Here is a 19,091-nt window from a genome sequence, read left to right on the forward strand (position 1 = left end):
ATCCTATTGGATTGTATGTGTTATCATTGTATGTGAAGTTATAAAGTTTTGCTATGTGTGTGTTATTGAAAGATGTTGTGAAGTTGGAAACACCCACAGTTAGCCTTTCAGGTACAACAATGAAGACGCTAGACAGTGCTAATGGCCCATCAGCAAAAACAATGGATCATGGAAAAGGTTTGTTCTCATCTGGGAAAGTTTCAGCCAGCCTCTGAGTAATGGCTGTTATGAGTCAGCAAGGCAGGCAAGATCTTGTGACCAGATCACATGATATTAAACTCTATTTTGGTATGAGTATTTTTTCCACAAACTGAGCTGGGAACTTAGCTTGGAACAAACGATTCCAACTATATGGATAAACTATATAAGGTGGGAAATGACATCATGATATGTCTTCACTCCCCCACAACTCAACACCTGAAAGAATGTCTGGAAGACAAAAGTCTTGGAATGGGGGAGGGGGACCAAAGCTGCAAAACAGATGCAGCTTGTACCTGAAGATTCTGTAAGCCTATGTGTATGATCAGCCAGGGTGAGATAGTGCTAATTCAGATCCTATCTATCTCGTATATTAGTCTTAGTTTGTGGTTTTGTTTATTTGCTGGGTAATCTGCTTTGATCTGTTCGCTAACATTTATAATCTCTTTAAAATCTATCTTTTTGTAGTTAATAAACTTGTTTCATGTTTTATCTTAACCAGTGTATTTTGAGTGAAGTGTATGGGAAAATCTCAGCTTTGTAAAAAAAGGTTGTTCCATATCTTCCCCACATTGAGGGGGGAGCTAATTAATTAATAAGTTTGCATCATATAGATCCCTGTGCAGTGCAAGACAGCATCATTGGGTTTATACTCCAGTAGGGGTACAAGGCTGGGGAGCTGGGAAGTTGGCTGGGCAACTCCTATTTGTCCATGAGTGGCTTAGGTAAAGCACTCAGGTAACTCAGTTGGGTGTGTGGCACCGCCTGCTGTCATGTTGGGTATAACAGTCCCTGGAGAGGCTGGTTGTGAGTCACCAGCAGAGCAGTGTGAGAGTGGCCATCACATCTGAATGCTTAGGGGGCACAACAGTTCCAATAGCTCCCAGACTGCACCCCGGGGGGTGATAATCCATCACAGAGGTACACCATACATTGTGATAGGGACATGTAGCACCCTTGGATATTGATAGGTGTGTTGTGGGAAGTGTTGATCATTGTAGCAGTAGAGAAATGGCTGCAGGTTTTGCATCTGTTAGTCCAGCAGGGTCTGGTACCACTTTGAGTTGGAATGTCTTGGTCTGTGGGGAGCTTGCTTCTGATAATGAGCTTGGAGAGGCTGGTGCATTGTCTAAAGACCAGAAGAGGGTGCTCAGAAAAGATTTCTTTCAGGATAGGGTTGTCATCAAGTATGGGTTATAATTGTTTGATAATGCCCCTTATGGCATCCAGTGTGAGGTGGTAGGTAAGAACTAGGGTTACACAGTCGGAGGGGGTTTCATTTCTGTGTCAAAGCAGATTCTCTCAGGGTATTTGGGTGGCCTGTTCTATGATGCAACCTACTTCTCTAGTGGGGTTTCCTTGTTTATTGAAGGCATTTTTGAGTGTGTTAAGACTTATAGCCCAGATTTTCTCCTTGGAGGAGATTGCTTGGTGTGTTTGGGGTTGTTACTGGATCTATGAAGGCAGGTGTGGTTATGCATGGGTGTCTTGTCTATAGTATTCAATGGTTGAAGCTGATTGTGGTGTCCAGGTGTGTGGGTGTATTAGAGAGACAGTTTAATCAATGGGTGGTTGTTGTTAAACTTGTGGTGGAAATCTATGAGGGAATTTAAGTCATTTGTCCAGAGGATAAAAATATCATTGATGTATCTCAGGTTTTGAGATGCATTTGTCCAGAAATTCTTCTTCAAGGTGGCCCAAGAAAGCCCCTCATCAGAATTAAGCTCCCCACAGACCAGGACACATGAACTCAAGGTGGCAATGGACCCTGCCAGAAGAAAAGATGCAAAATCTGCTAGCGTATCTCCACTGCTACAATGATCAACACCCTGAACAACATACCTTTCAAGATCCATTGGTCCTACACATACCTCGGCATTGTGTCGGCATCAGACTTAATGATGGCATTGACCTTGGGAAAGTCTATACAAAATCAGGTGCTGCCATCTGCTCTGGGGAGTAGGCTTTATAGTCCTACTTGCTCTTAGACTTCTTAATGACTGCCATTTTCAGCATTGCCTACACCTCTTCTTTTAGTGTGAGGTTAGGGCCAGGTATTCTCCCTAGCCAGTTGCCCTTGTGCTGTTTCCAGATGATTGTTGTATTATATGTGTTCTCTATGGACTTGGGGAGAACACTATAGCAAAGCCTTGGCTCATTTGAACCAATTAAATCTTCTGAACTGGTGAAAGGACCTCACTTAACAGAATGGGCCCAGATTATGGGAAAACAGCTACCTCAGGTCCCAGTTCGGGGCAGCCTAGGGTCTATCAGGGGAGTTTCCTGGGTCTTCCATAGCTAGAGAAAATTTACATGGTAAACCTTACTCTCCTTCCTCCAGCTGGGTAGATGAATCTTATAATCTACCAGGTCCATTTGCCTGAACACCCTGAATGGGCCTCGCTAGTGACCCATCAATTTGGACTCAGAGGTAGCAACAGATTCCTGTCTCCAGGCTGGAAAGTGCCTTAAGCATGTCTTTTTATTGTACCCTTGTTCTTGCCTCTGTTGAGCCTGGATGAGATTCTCTTTTGCAAAGTTGCTCAACATCTTAAGATGCTCCTGTAGGCAAACAATGTACTGGATTTTGCCTAGTGAGTTTGTATCTTGCTACTCCAACCATTCTCACAACACATCAAAATTCCCCAGGGCTGGCATCTGTTGAGAAGTTCAAAGGGTGAGAACCCATGGATGGTTGGGATACCTCTAGCATGGCAAATTGCAGTGGCAGGAGGAATTGGTCCCAGTGACTAGGTTCGGTTCTGACAAACAACTTCAGCATATTCTTCATTGTTTTGTTACATCTTTCCACAAGGCCATCCATGTGCAGATGGTACACAGATGTTCTCAGAGCCTTGATTTTAAGGAGGGAGCACAGTTTATGCATCACCTTAGATGTTGGAGCCCTGATCAATCAATATCTCCCACAGGAAACCTACCCATGCAAAGAGTCTCATAAGCTCAGGATCAATTGCTGTCACCTTAGCCAAATGCAAAAGTACGGCTTCTGGACAGCTAGTAGTGTAGTCTACCACAACATGTCTATTGATTTCCCGGGGAGCTCTTTTCTATAGGCCCAACTATGTTCATCCTTATTCTCTCAAATGGGATTTCCAATAATAGAATTGAGAAATAGGGCACCTTTGAGATATTTTTAGCTGTGGAATACTGACAGGGTAGGAAGAGAAATATTCCATAACCTCCTGATGAACCCCTAGCCAGAAAAAAGCAGTCCTGTAACCACTCCAGAGTCTTCTCCCACCCTAGATACACTACCAAGGGAATAATGTGAGATAGCTATATTATGGCCCACCAGTACTTATGGGTACGAGTTATGGAATTCTTATTAACCCTCACTGTGGATTCCGTTCCATGCTATAGAGCCACTTCCTCTCCTGCACAAAGCGGGGTACTGTCTCAGGCACTGGAGGTTTGCTGCTGTGACATCCCCCTGGGTACAATCTAGGTTGTGGAACCACTGTGCCTCCTTTAACTCTTCAGTCCAGGCTGTCTTCTACACTGCTGTGTTGGTGAACAGCAAACCCCATAAGGTTCTGTTCACTCAGCCATCAGCATGCAGAGGCACACCCAGCAAAGTTACATGAAGACTCTCATGGCCACTCATGAACTGTATACAGGAAGACAACAGCAAATTCCCTCAGGCCCAGCCTTGCACCCTAGAAATGTGTGTCTTACACTGCTCAAGACCTTCTGGATCAGAATAAGCTCATTAATTAGTTTGTCATACCATCAAAGGGTACGAATATGCAACAGCTTTTATACCTGAGTACATTCCCCAAACTTCAATCAAAAACACAGTGGCTTAGATAAAATATTAAAATATTTTTATTAACTACAGAAGGGCAGGTTTTAAGTGATTTATAAGCGGTATAGATGTAGGTGTTCAGAATTGGTTACAAAAAGAAATAAAAGATAAAATCATAGTCTAATTCCTAAACTTTATCAAGCTAAGTCAAATTTGAAGTAATAAGGTTTCTCTTACCCAGAAACCTACAGCCATCTATGCTAACTGGAAAGCTTCCCCCCCACACACACCAGTTTTTAGGACCACTCCCCCCAGTTCAAATGTTTCTTTGTCTTCCCCAACATTCTTGTTGCCTTCAGTATAGGCAGAGTAGGAGAGATGGTCTCATGATGTCACTGTATCTTATTTTATATTCTCCTCCAGGTGCTGGAACAATCTTTGCTGTCATGGAGTTAGACAGTCCCATTGCCTACATGCCCAGCCAGCACCCCTCCATATGAATTGCAAATTGTTGCTTGCATCTTTTGACTGTGTGAGGGTTGGCATGTAAAGCCTCTGTGTTTGAGGTTTCTTTGTCCTCTTTGAAGGGTTAGTCTAGGGGAATTTCCCAGACTCATAATATGTTTCAGTGACAAACATATAGCAAAATCTCATAACTCCATATACAATTATGATACAGAAATTTCAACAGGACACTAATGGTCAACAGATTATGACTTTTCCAATGATACCTCACAAAACTTACTTTGCACAAGATTTATCGTAATATTGTAAAAGTGGTGACCATAATAGTGTAAACTGTCACAGCTGCTTCCCATTCATGGACACCACCGCTCATATGGATGGCTAAGTGTCACATCATCACATTGTTCTTAGACATAGCTTCCCTCTTGCAGTAGTGCCTTGAGATCCACAGCAGATGCCAGCTGTTCACGTGTATTCCTGGCTGGCCCTGGTCCCTAAGACATCTCCTTCTCATGATCTTCAGTATCCCCCAAGCCTGCTAGGTCCCTGGTGTTCAATGGCCAGGGCTTGTCATGGGACTCGGCTGCAGCAATGGTCAGTTTGTTAACAATTTACTGAAAGGAGGAACAATCTCAGCCAGTCATCATGGGATATGTTAATTTATCAGTTAGTGCTAAGGTAATTGGATGAGTGTGGGTACCCACTGCTAATTCCAGTAATATACTGGGGTAAGGCTTTACATCTCCATGTAGACACTGAAAGCAAATTGTCCCTCCGCTTTGATTGTCTCACCCATTAGGGTGGCTTGCATTACTTCTTGGCTATATCCCATGTCTATAAACCCCAGTACCTCTTTCCCAGTGACCCATACCTGGACTATCAACTTGGGGTGAGTCCTCTCTTCTGCCACCCACCGTATGCATATTCACATTCCCTCTATGGGCAACTCAAGTGCTCCAGTCCAATTTGCAGCACTGGGTGGTTATCTGGGTGATACCTCATCCAAGGTCAGCCCTGTCACATGCCAAGGTCTTTCTGTCTCTGTGTGGGTAGTTGGAGTTGCTGAGGTGGGGTTTGCCATCCATTTACATCAGTGCTCAAGGTCCATCTTAGAGGCAGCCCCCTCTCAACAGACTCATGTAGAACCTGTTTCTGTCTTGGGGCTTTGTATCAGGCTTAGGGCTTCTTGCATGCTTTCTCCACCAATTGTTGTAAACTGAATCTCAGCCTGGAATCACCCCTAGTTTCTTTCAGTCTCTTGCTTCTGGATCCCTATGGGAGTCCTCCTGCAGTCTCCTGGACAATCTCACTGCCTCCAGCAGGCGTTCAATTGATGCCCATGGTCCCTCTTGAGTCTAACTACCTTTAGTTTCTGGCAGCATTCCCCAGGTCTCACCTCTGGTTATTGGCTAGGAGCAGTCTTCCAGGGCCTCTCGCCCATATCACGTTTATTATATCAGTCTGCTTCCAAACAAGGGAGTGGAGGGGGAAGGAGATGTCAGCCACTACCCTAGGCTGGGCTACTCTTGCTACTGGAACTCATTGGCAGTCTCTCCTCCTGGGCAAACTCCCTGTCCCCTTTCCCACCATCTTGCAATAGTAAGCTTCACCTTTTTAAGGTCCCCTTCTACAGATGGAGTGTGTTCTGATGTGAGCCTAATTGGTGCTGTCAGAATGTAGGAACACTCAGACTTTCTATCAGTGGGATGGGGCATGTCCCACTACAGGGACATCTATGCAGTGGCAGAAGGCCTCCCCTTATGCATTATTTGCTGCTACCTTAAACCATCAGTCTTTTGATAGAAAAGTGCTTTGGTTTGTGACTTGTGGTAGCACCACTCTGTTCCTGCTCTCCCTCCACGCAACCTTCGCCACACTCTGAGCTATTACACTGTTTTGCTTAAAGCCAGATTGCAATTTCCTAAGTGCAGCAGTCTTCTGTGGTGCACTCACTCACTCCCCCCCCCATTTTCTTTGTTAAACAGTTGATGTATTGAACTGATGACTTTCATTCATTCAAGCTGGGTGCTGCATGCTCCAGGATGTGCATTTAAAATGACAGCTTAACATGGACAGAAAGATCAGATATGATATTTTCTATATCTAGCAGAACTTAGTGAGTCAGTCTATTACAATGCACTATTCTACTGTAGTGGGAACATAGGAATTCACTGAGTTAGTCAGTCATCACTTACAAGGGCTGTAGTATGAGCACTCAACAATTCTTGTATCAACAATGTATTAAATAAACTGAGGCTCACATTTTCAAATGTGTCCACTAATTTTGAATACAGCATGTTTTGGGATCCCAACTTGAAACAAGAGGTAACAATTGGAATTAGTACAATTCTGACAATTAGTGGACAGTTGGAAAATGTAGGGCCATTTAGTTTGCAGTAATCAATAGTTTAAACCCACGTGTAAATAATCTGTTCAGCAGAATGGGGCTCCTGCCCTCCTGCTTATGCAGATCACTTGATTGTTGTACAATAGATACACTGGTCATGATGGGTGGATCTTGAGAGTATTTTGAAAGTTCCATGGGATGGTTTAATAAGAAAGCACTCCAACATTGTTATATGAATAATGCAGTATTTTTTAAAACTATGATTTGCTTATATATCAAAAGGAGTGCACCATGTTTTAGTGTAGAAAAATTGTTCAAAGCTCTCATTTCAGGTAAACTATATTAGTCTTAGTTTAGGCAGGAGAAAGGTTTCGCTGTATAATTCTTAGAGGATTTCATTTGTAATAAGACATTTTGCTTTTATATGCAGTTCTACCTGAACAATTACTCAGATGTTATATGCATTATTTTTTAGCTCAAATTCTTATACCAGGATTGAATTTGCCCTAGTATGCCTTTAAACTTCCAAGGATAAATAAACAGATTTGCATTATGTTATAATTATAATTCCTAAGATTATCTGGTAATCAATTATGATTGTCAAGTACAACAAATTGAAGAGACTTCAAATTTTGGTACTGTAAATCAAGATTGATTTTACAATCTGGTATAAATTGTTATGACCACTCTCTCACTGTTCTGACAAAAACTATAAATAACCTATTTAAACAGTTAAAACTTAAACTTATACATTTGTATAAAACTTTCCCTAAACTTAGCTATTCTTGTTTCACTATTTAGCCACAGAGAAAATATGCAAGACTCATTTAGAACAAATTCTAATTTTTCATTTAGTACTGGAAAGGAAACAAATATTATTAAAGCAGGGATCAAAGGGAAAGGGAAATGCAGCTGACAACCTTGTAGGCAAAAATTAGTAAATTTCCAGTAGATTTATTGGAAATAATTGATTGTCCATTCTTACCAATAGAGAAATTTCAAGCAGCTAAAAGAATCCAATAAGCAAAAGATATAGTATCCCAACAGAAATACTACTGTCTCATTAAAGAGAGCAAAATTTTAGCTTGAAGAGTCTAGGGCCTGATCCTCCACCTGTGTAAATCACTGTAGACTAATTGATACAAATGTACCTGCATTGCCTGATCAGTTATTTTATTTAAGATGATCATCTTCATAAACACATCTACATTCTTAGCTTTTTCCTTCTGGATAAGTTGATCTTGAAGCTTATCAAACCTATGGAGACTTGCCAACTTTCTGACCAAACAAAACCAAACACCCTTGTCCCGCCCCTTCTCTGAGGCTCCGCCCTACTAATTCCATCCCCCGTTCCTCCGTCGCTCACTCTCCCCCACCCTCACTCACGCTCTTATTTTCACTGGTCTGGAGGAGGTTGGGGAGGGTCCCTTTTCGACCAGATGTTCGGTTGAAAACTGGACACCTGGCAACCCTAATACTGTGACACTTAATTTGTTATCCCTTTCTATGCATACAGGCCATTCTTGCTCTCTCACTCTCTTTAGAGAATGATTGTTCCCCTTAATACCCATACAAGTTCCTTATATAATGTAAAACATGTAGCTTCTAGCTGAGACATTAGCATTATTTGGGGATAATTATTACAATTATGCATAGAGGCTAATCTCTGTGGGCTAGATCATGCTCTTAGGGTCCACTTGTGAAGGAAACCCTCCCCACATGGATCTCCCTCTCACCATAGAGGAAGGGGTCAGCTACTTTCATAGCTGGGTTTCCCCCTTTCCTCACAGAGTGACAGAGGCATGAGAATACCTGTTATCCAATTACACCATATGAAAACAAAATATAGATGTTAGGCCATATTATGGCTTCTACCCCAAGCACACCATTCTGGCTACATAGATGGGCTACAAAGGAACCCCAACAGCCTGGGAGAGAATTTCCATATCACAGGACCAACACAAAGCCAGCTGGGAACTCATTGGTGCTGTGATGCCAATGGAACAAGACTGCTAGGTAGCCACACGCAGCAGCAGGCCCACAGCTGACATTGAGATACAAGGACCCATACAGATTTCAGGATTAAGGGAGGTTTATGGGCCAGTAGTGGTGCAATCCAAAAAATTTGGACTTTGCAGATTGATTTAAAACATGGAACAAAGAAGCACAAGGGCTCTGCCTGTGAAAGACTTAATTCAACAATGTTTTGTATATTATAAATCCTTTGTTGAGTTATGAGTGAAAGATAGAAAACCCAACTGTAGAATGCACAATGCAAACAATGCAGAGCTGGATTCTTCCTTCTTTTTTTTCAATTGTTTTTAGTTTAGAAAGTAGAAGTTTGACACATTCTTATCTTAGGATAACATTTTTGGCAGAGTTTTTCAAGAACCAAAAGAAGTCATGGTGTTAGCAGCTGTTGGACTCCATCATAGTTCACACGATGAAAGGTTGTAGGTGCTACTTATTTAGAAATGTATACAGAACCACCTTGTGTTAGGAATGCAGAGTTGCAAGGAAAAGAGTACTGCCACTTCTCATGTAGAGTGGAAAACTGATAATTGTTAATATTTGGTTTGCATGTATTAATTTTAGTTTGTTTATGGGGTGGTGTGTTGGTGGCGGTCCGTTACTTCTCCATGGCTAAAAGACATAATGGTGTAAAAGTCTTTAAATGGGGAACAATATATACATACAAGGAAAAAACAGAAAGAACCTGCATGGAGAAGTAAAGGAAGATCCTTGGCTAAAATCAATAAGGATTGGACCCAAAGGACAATAGAGTTGGTTTCTAACGTTAGGAAGTTACTCTAACCTAGGAATTCATTTGAGATCAATAGCTTGTGTAGGTTTGATTTCAGCAGAAGAGTTTCAGTTCAATGCCTTATTGTCCTTAAGGATACATTTTATAAAGGGGTGATTGTAACAGATGTCAAGTTACTGGGATTCTCTAAATTAAAATGGAGTTTTTTTATGAAATCTTAAACTAAGTCTCTTATTTTGATATTTATAAATAGAGCTGAGCAATATTCATTATTTCCATCCCATGGGAAACTGACATTCCAACATTTGTTTTCATCCCAAAATGAGATGAAATATTGAAATTTCAAAACTTTATATGGAACAAAAATTCTGAAAAATGTTTATTTGAAAGTGTTTCATTTTGAAATCTTTGATTGAAAAAAAAACATTTGGTCATTCTTGAAGTGAAACTGTTTTGAGTCAGATCAACATTCAACTACATTCCCGTTGCCTTATGGGAGTTATGGTTTACCCTTCCTTTGTCTTCTATGGGCTGGGCTCCCCAGAGAACTGCATCTCCCACAATGCAATGTAGACCCAGCTGAACGAGTTGTGTGGTGTATCTTGGGAGTCACATGACTCTGGATGCATCAGAGGAGATGTAGTCCAGCCACGGTTCCTTGCCCATAGGGAAGAATGGGGACATCAGGCTCCATGGTTGAACATCTTTCACACTGCATCTATAGTGACATGATTCCCGAGATGCACCACGCAGCTCGATCAGATGGAAATCTACATTGCATTGTGAGAGATATAGTCCTTCACGGAGCCTGGACACAGGAGACTATAAGTGTCCAAACTACAACTCTCATAATGCAATGCACTAAGCAAATACAGTGTAATGGGTTTTCTGGCCAACTGAAAATTAAATGTTTTGATTCAGGTCAAGCCAGCCTGAAAAAAATAAGTTCCATCCAGCTCTATTTATAATTGACTCCTGGCTTTCTGCTCTCCCTTACTTGACTGTACTTATGAGTCTTTAACTAAACCCAGTATTTGCCAAAAATGAACACATCTAACTGAAATTTCACATCTGAGATCTTAGAATGGGGTAGCATTTTTCTGCAAAGTATGCAGTAAATTTTACAAGATGTTTACAAAACAGGAATAGCAGGGAGTTTCAGTTATGGAATATTTTCCTGAGGTCTTTTTGACCATCATAATATGTCTCAGGCTAGAAATTATACATTTGTTTTAGTAGGATTGTTTTGGTATTTGGAGGTTTGTTGTTGTTGTTGTTTTTACTATTTTGGAGGACTGAGAAGGGATTACTTAGTTATGAACAGCTGTTTCCATGTACTTAATGAAGTCTGCATGGTCAGCACACAATTTATGAACCACACATTGGGGCCATAAATCAGCCAAGCAGATTGGTCTCTGGGCTTTCTACACACAAGAGTTGTACTGCTTTAACTACACCTGTATATTTCAAGCGGTACAATCCTCCCTACTGCGGGTGCAGTTATACTGGCTATAAACATCTTTATAAACAGCATAACTTGTTCTCATAAAGGAGGGGAAACAAGCTATACTGATAATAAGTCATCTTTATACTGGTGCAACTTTGGCCATACTAGGGATTTTAATGATATAACTATGCTGGTAAAGAAAAAAAAAATCACTTCCCTAGCTGAAATAGTTATACTGGTACAAAAATTATATCTAGATCAGGCCTCAGTCCATATCTGTAGCAGGCACATCTTAGGATCTGAGTCCACAATATAAGAGTTCTCTTGGATTCCTCACTAACACCTGGTTCTCACATCACAGCAGCAGTGAGTACAACAGATAGTTCAAAAATTTCAGCCTAGGTCTTCAGGTGGTGTAAATGGTAACTCTATTAAAGTCAATGGAGCTACATGGATTTGCAGTTAGATGAGGATCACACCCATAACTAATACAGTCACCTTCCCGATAAGCTCTAGACTGACAAGCATTCAAGCATGATTGTTAAGCCTCAACAAAAGGCACACCTTTGAAAGCATCTTCCTCCCTTGAAGCTCACATACAATGTAATTATAGGCATTAGATCTCTGTGGGCCTTTCAATCCTACCTACTCCATTCATGTGAAACATAATTCCAATCCAACCTTGGCATGGCTGAGCATCTAGCACTGTCTAAACAGGTTTCAGTATGCTTTGTATTGCACACATGCCATGTAGTCCATTTCTGCAGCTCTCAATCCCCTGCCAGCATTCATACACCGTTCCAAATTGGTGAGTTGGAATACGTCCAGAGCATGGATCCAATACTTTTCTGGAGGACAAAGGAAGGTCTAGCAATATATGCTTTGGAAAATTTTTTGGTAAAGCATGCCCATGCCCAGTTATCAACAATGACATGAGAGAATGAATGAGATTGCAGACAAGGAAAATCTGTCTTTCAAGAAAATTCTACAGAGAGCTTCATCTTGCTCCCTTTGAAGTCAAGACTCCCATTTACTTTAATTGGAACAGGACTGAGCTGTAGTAGCAGGTTGGAGGTGCTTCTCGTGCATCATCAATAGTGAATAAAATATCAGAATCAGGACCGGCTCCAGGCACCAGCTTACCAAGCAGGTGCTTGGGGCGGCCACTTCGGAGAGGGGGCGGCACATTCAGCTGTTCGGCGACAATTCGGCAGAGGTCCCTCACTCCTGCTCGGAGCGAAGGACCTCCCGCCAAATTGCCGCTGCAGATCGCGATCACAATCGCGGCTTTTTTTGTTTTGTTTTGTTTTGTTTGTTTGGCTGCTTGGGGTGGCCAAAACCCTGGAGCTGGCCCTGAGCAGAATGAATGGTTTTATGATAAGATGCTTACTGAAATATAGCCACTGTAATTCCTGGAGAACTCAAGGTGACATGCATTCCTGTATATCTCTAATAAAGTGATTGGATATTCTGAATGTTAGACAATATTGTTCTGATTTTGATCACAAATAAATTACTCTCTTTGATGCACAGTATTAAAGTTGCTATTTGCCTGTGTGCCTTAACATGAATGTTTTGCTCTTCTATAGTATGTTCTAGTGCAGGATATTAACATAATTACAATAGTTAACCAATTTCTTCTCATGTTACACCTGGGAGCCAAGTAAATAGTATTAACCCAGTACTATAGATGGAGCAACAGAGCCACAGACTGATTTAGCACCTTTGAAAACCAGGACATCTATTTTGGAGCCTGTACGTAAACTGAGATGCTTAACATCAGGCACCAGTTTTGAAAATGTTGAATCTAATGACCAGTCCAAACTCATGGAAAGAATTTGTAGCAGAGCAGAAAATGGAAATTGGGATTCCTGACTCCCAGTCACACACTAAAGTCACAGTGCCATCATTTTCGTCTTAACAAAATAAATATTCTACTTAACTTGAAGGAGGTTTGGGAGTAGGGAAACCACTTAGTGCACAATGAGATCCTATCAGAAAGCAGATACATATCCAAACATAGATGAGGTGTGCTCAGGTGTTTTATAAATCAGTTCCTGTGCTTAGCTCCTCTGCTGTGTACACATCTGGTGATGTGGCAGCTACTCCTATCAACTTGTTGGGTGAAGCTACGGTCAGTGATGCCCTGTCATGGCAACCTTGCTCTACAACCTCAAGGAATTTAAAGCAAATAAAATCAATGGGAGTTAGGTGCCTAAATACTTCTGAGATCGGGGCCAATGTCTCGAAGTTCCTGCTGGGGTGTTGCATCTCCACACACATCCATAAGAAAGAACTTTGCAATAGAGACACAATGTATCACCTACACATACTGTACACTATATGTACACACAAAATAAAATATTTCTTTAAATTTTACGGCAAAGCCTCAATTGCATTGCACAAATAACATGTGAATAAAGTCAGAATGATCTTAATGACTGTTGACAATAGGACTCTAATATATTTACAATGTGATAATCACACTGAATAAATGAACCATATGTTAAAAGAAATAATGTATGTTGGCAAACATACCAGTGGAACTTACAAGCTATAATTAGGAATTTAACTTGAGTTAGCAATTAACAAGGGAAGTTTGGTGAAGAGGGGGATGGTATTTGTAAAATTAAAAGACAATATTGGAATTACAGCAGTTAGGCAGTAATGATAGGATTAAATTATTTCTCCTTCTCACACTCCAACTATTTCAAAGTCAGTGGATTTCCTACACAGTGGGTTTCAATCTGCTGGGTTTTACATCTCCTTCAGTTTTGCTTTGGGGTTCGGGTTTGTACAACATGTCAATGTAAAACTCATTTGAAACTGAACTTAACTGAATTTTGTGTTAGAAACCAGGCAAAAGTGAATTCCATCTCACTTCAGTGGAAAATGCATAACTACAAAATGGTGTGTAGCTGGCTAGGAAGTAGTACCGCTAAAAAGGATCTGGGGTCATAGTGGATCACCAATTGAATATGAGTCAACAATGAGTGAAGCAGTTGTGACAAAGGCTGATATCATTCTGGGGTGTATGAACAGGAGCATTGTATGTAAGACATGGCAGGTAATTGTCCATCTCACTCAGCAATAATGAGGCCTCAGCTGAAGTAGTGTCCAATTCTGGGCACCACAATTCAGGAAAGATGTGGCTAAACTGAAAAGAGTCTAGAGGAGAGCACCAAAAATGGCAAAAAGTTTAGAAAACCTGAGCTATGAGGGAAAACCGGTCATGTTTAGTCTTCAGAAATGATAACTCGGAGGTTTTCTGATAAAAGCCCTTAACATATTTGAAGGATGTTACAAAAAGAGGACAGTAATCAATTGTTCTCCATGTCCACTGAAGGTAGGCAATGGAGATTTAGTTAGATATTAGATATAAGAACAGGTTAGAAAACACCAGTCAGGCATGGTCTAGGTATAGTTGGGCCTGCCTCAGCACCAGGGACTGGAGTAGGTGACCTCTCAAGGTCCCACTGGGCCCTTTCTAGGATTCTATGACAATCATAATCTAGCCCAGGTTTACCCAACGGTTTTGTCAATGTTAGTAAACGTTATGGCAAATTTGCTCGGAGGCCCAAATTCACAGCCCCAAACAGGAATATTTTGCAGGATTTCAGGTTTCATTGTGAATACCTAGCACATATCTAGTTCATATTCTAAATTCTCCTGTGCATTTACAAATGAAGATAAAATACTTACCAGCTGAGTTCACCCATAGAAACCATAATGTTCTCCAACATATGCAAGTTGGCATTATCACACTGACCTAAACTGGGGCACATTCTGCTTGACTTATTAACTTTAGTGGGTCTATTTCCATAAAGCAGTTAGGATTTGGGGCAGAAACTTCAGCTCTCACATAATTATAAACATTAAATTGGACTGTTTTGTATTTCAATATTCCACAGTAAAAAATAAACACTAAAACAGTTAAATAAGTATTACAGAAGATTTGATATTTACACCCATTCAATTTCAATTCCTTTCATCTTAAATAAAAATGTATAACTTGAAAAGAATTTCAGCCAAATCAGATATGGGGAAAAGTCATAGTAATTTTTCAAAAAACTACTTTAAATGTATTATAGGGAGTACAGTAGGTGGTGACACCTATGTTAAGGTTGCCCAACACTTCCCATTGTAAGATCCTGTTTTAAGTTGCTTATAACTTTGCCAAATTTTAACCATTTGGGCTGACATTTTTCATGCTCAGTGTCTGCCTCAAGCTGAATATTATTACATTATTATCATTATTTAAGTTTAATCACAAATGGTTCCATCTTTTTTTAGATGGAGGATAAGAATAAATAAGTTGTTTTGTCCAGGTTAAAAATGTTTTATGTCTGGTTTGTTGAGAAGTTCTTGCGTCTCCATATATTGTGGTTGAGACTTGAAATTTGGCAAGGTGGGTTATCCTATGGTCAGAGATGTGTCTTTTTATTATCTATTAAAATCCACCTAAATTTGGCCAACTCACAAGCCTCAGAAAGCCTCCATTTTTTTCATGCTCAATAGAGGCTAAATAGAATGTGTCAGCTACGGAAGCTAAGTAGACATTTCCCTGCAATTGCTCTTCCTGGCTGCCAGAGCTGCTGTTGCACTAAATACAGGAGTTGAGAGCAGGGTGACTTCCTTTTTTGGGTTATTAATACTCTCCTGGGTGCTGCCTGGGCCCAATGAGAAGGAGAAACTCCTCTGCATTCCAGCCTAGATCCTGAGAAGCCAGGGCTTGGGGAAGAATGTGCAAGTGGGAGAGAGCTGGAGCTAGAGCACAGAGCTGGAGTAGGAGGCAGAGAGAAGGAGACTGGCACGAGGAAAGGAGAGGGGCGCAAAGAAGAAGACGGGCACAAGGACAGTCTAGAGAGGCTATGGGCATAAGTATCTGTAGCCACTGGAGTCAATTCCCTTCAGAAACTGAAACAAAGCCCCTGATTCCAGAATCTCAATATTCCTCTCCTCTGAGCAAATAGCTGTGAACTCAGGCAAAATGCATTTCTCAGCTTCCTCTAGTGCAGGGATTGGCAACCTTTGGCACACGGCCTGCCAGGGTAAGCCCCCTGGTGGGCCGGGCTGGTTTCTTTACTTGCCACGTCCGCAGGTTCTGCCAATCACGGTTCCCACTACCCGCGGTTCATCACGCAAGGCCAATGGGAGCTGCGGGAAGCGGCGCGGGCCGAGGGATGTGTTGGCTGCTGCTTCCCACAGCCCCTATTGGCCTGGGATGGCAAATGCGGCCAGTGGGAGCCGTGATCGGCCGAACCTGCGGATGCAGCAGGTAAACAAACCGGCCCAGCCCGCCAGGGGGCTTACACTGGCAGACCGTGTGCCAAAGGATGCCGATCCCTGCTCTAGTGTCTGCCTCACAACCTCCTACCGTTATCAATTACTCAGTTAGCTCAAGGGGCAGAGGTCTCTGTGGAGGATCTAGAGGTACCAGCCTTGATGATGAACAATGTGGCAGTCAATATTCTTCTACATCAGTGGTCCCCAAACTTTTCACGACTGTGCCCCCCTCTCCCCAGGAGGCAGGGCCAGAGTGGGGACATGGCTCCAGGGGGTCGTGAACAGGGATAAGGGGGCTGAGGCTGGGGCTGCAGCTAGGGGCAGGTCTGGGGCTGGGAATGGGACTGAGGCTGGAGGCAAGTCTGGGGGCGGGAGCAGAAGCTGCAGTCAGGCCATGGTCGGGGGCCAAGACTGGAGGCGGGGTTGGAGCAGACCTGGGGGCAGAACAGGGCTAGGTGGTGCTCCCTCCCCATCCTCCATGTGGGGTGGCCCTAGCCCAGTTGTGCCCCTCTGACTGTTGAAATCATGACCTGAGTACATCCTAAAGACTCAGATCCAAGACGGCAAATTAAAAATACATATACCTCTATGTAGATATACAAAAGGTAAATCTCACGATTTTTGAAAACTTGGGGTTGGCAGTACTCAACCATGCAGCCAGGGTTCTACTGTGGTGGGGCTAAGTTCTTCACTGAGCGGCTGCTTTGCCCTGCTTCATAGCTCCTGAACAGAGTAGGCTCCTGTGTAGCTTAAGAGCGGCACAGTATTGGAGGGTAGTTGTCATGAGACGTCTATAAGCCCTGCAAGAACAGGGCACTGTTCCTGCATGGCATAGGAGCTGCTTATCATGTGACAGGAGCTACCACATTGAGCACGTAGGGCCAGATTCACAGAATTATTTAGGTGTTGATCTGCTGAGCATTGCAGCATCTAATTTCTAGGTGCCTGATGCTCAGTGGAATTCCCAGCAAGTTAGTTACCCAGGCTTCCCATTCAATGCATGGGGGGAGTTAGGCATCTAGGGAAGTGATCCTCAGAAGCCAGCAAGCTGAAAGGGCAGCTGCCTTAGCTGGCCAGGGTGTGAAATGCAGAGGAAAGGGGTGTTGCTTAAGCCCAGAGCCTCATAGGTATTTAGGAACCTAACTCCCATTGATCAGGGCCTCTAGGTACCTTACTAATAGGTCAAAGGGAGGCACCTCCCTCCAATTGGATTCTGAGCCATGGACTGCTGGAGTTAAGCACATAAGCCAGGTCAGTAATTTATCATGAAAAACCACAGTATACAGGGAGAAGAGAGCAAAGACCCCACAATAGTCAATAGCCTAGTGGTTAGGGCATTCTCCTGAGATATGGGATATGAGATTTGACTCCCTACTCTGCCTGATTTGGAACAGGGACTTGAACCCGCAACCTTGGTGAGTGCCCTAACCACCAGGCTATTGGATATTCTGGATTGGGAGCGTCTCCTGTTGGAGCTCTTTCACTTTGTATAAATAATTTAAATATTCAGTGGAGCAGCGACATGAACCCAAGTCTCCTGCCTCCTAGGAGAGGACCCAGATCACCAGAGAACACACACACATCCACTTGTGACTGTTTGCTCAGGCTATCTCTTTTGACAGGTGTGAAGACTTAGAGCACATCTATGGGATCAGGCTTCACTATCAAGATAGTCCAGGGAATGCCTAATTTGAGAATCTTGCTTCGAGGCCTGAAATACTTTGAATTGAGCTTAGGCTCTGAGTAGTTCATTACTGTGGGGCAGTGTCCATGCATAGACAACTTTACACATCCCTACCATTGGATACTAACACAATGAGAGGACTTAGGTGCAGCATTTTGAGACTATCAGGGGTGCCTAAGTATTGGGCTTGGGTATCTAAGTATCTTTGTAAACGGACAGGACTATGTTAATGCAAACTAGGTATCCTTTAGAGTGCACCAGCATGTGCAGTTAGAGCAGTTAGAGCGCAACACATGGAAGTGCTCTACAAAGCAAACCCTTCTACAGCTGGGCACTGTGTACAAGCTCTCAGGGTACTCATACATTTTTCTAGAAGTCTACGTGCTGAGGTGATTGTACATCCTTTCAAAGAAGGAAGGATGGTCCAGTTAAGTCTCCTGCTTCACCACAGACTTCCTGTGTGACTTGGGAAAGCCACTTAAGTTTATAGCCATAAAGGTGAATTAGACTAAATGTTGCAACACAAAGTTTAGGTGCCCTGCAACCTCCTGGAAACCACAATGCCAAGTTTGGTGCCCAGGCTCCATATACAATACATGGGGAGAGTTAGGTCCCTAAGAATGGGATTCACAAAAGCCAGCATATTGAGTAGGCAGACACCTAAACTAGTCAATAGGAAATGTCAAGGAGGGGGGTGGGACCTAAGCCCTTCCCTCAAAGGGAGGTCGGCGACTACATCTGGACTGTTGGGAGACATCTCCCTCCATTTGGGATTCTCCTCCATCCACCATCTCCAGGAATTAGCCATTTAAGTCTGGTCGCCCCTTCCTCTCAAAAAAACTACGATAGTGGTGGTGGTGATGATGATGCCACCAAGTATACTCTATAGCAGGGATCAGCAACCTTTGGCACATGGCCCATCAGGGAAATCTGCTGGCGGGTCAGGACGGTTTGTTTACCTGCAGCGTCCACAGGTTCAGCCGATCACAGCTCCCACTGGCTGTGGTTTGCCATTCCAGGCCAATGGGGGCTGTGGGAAGTGGCACGGGCCAAGGGATGTGCTGGCCGCTGCTCCCTCCAGGTCCCATTGGCCTGGAACAGTGAACCACAGCCAGTGGGAGCTGTAAATAGCGG

This window comes from Trachemys scripta, chromosome 1, assembly GCF_013100865.1.
Source record: "Trachemys scripta elegans isolate TJP31775 chromosome 1, CAS_Tse_1.0, whole genome shotgun sequence".
Taxonomy (NCBI): domain Eukaryota; kingdom Metazoa; phylum Chordata; order Testudines; family Emydidae; genus Trachemys; species Trachemys scripta.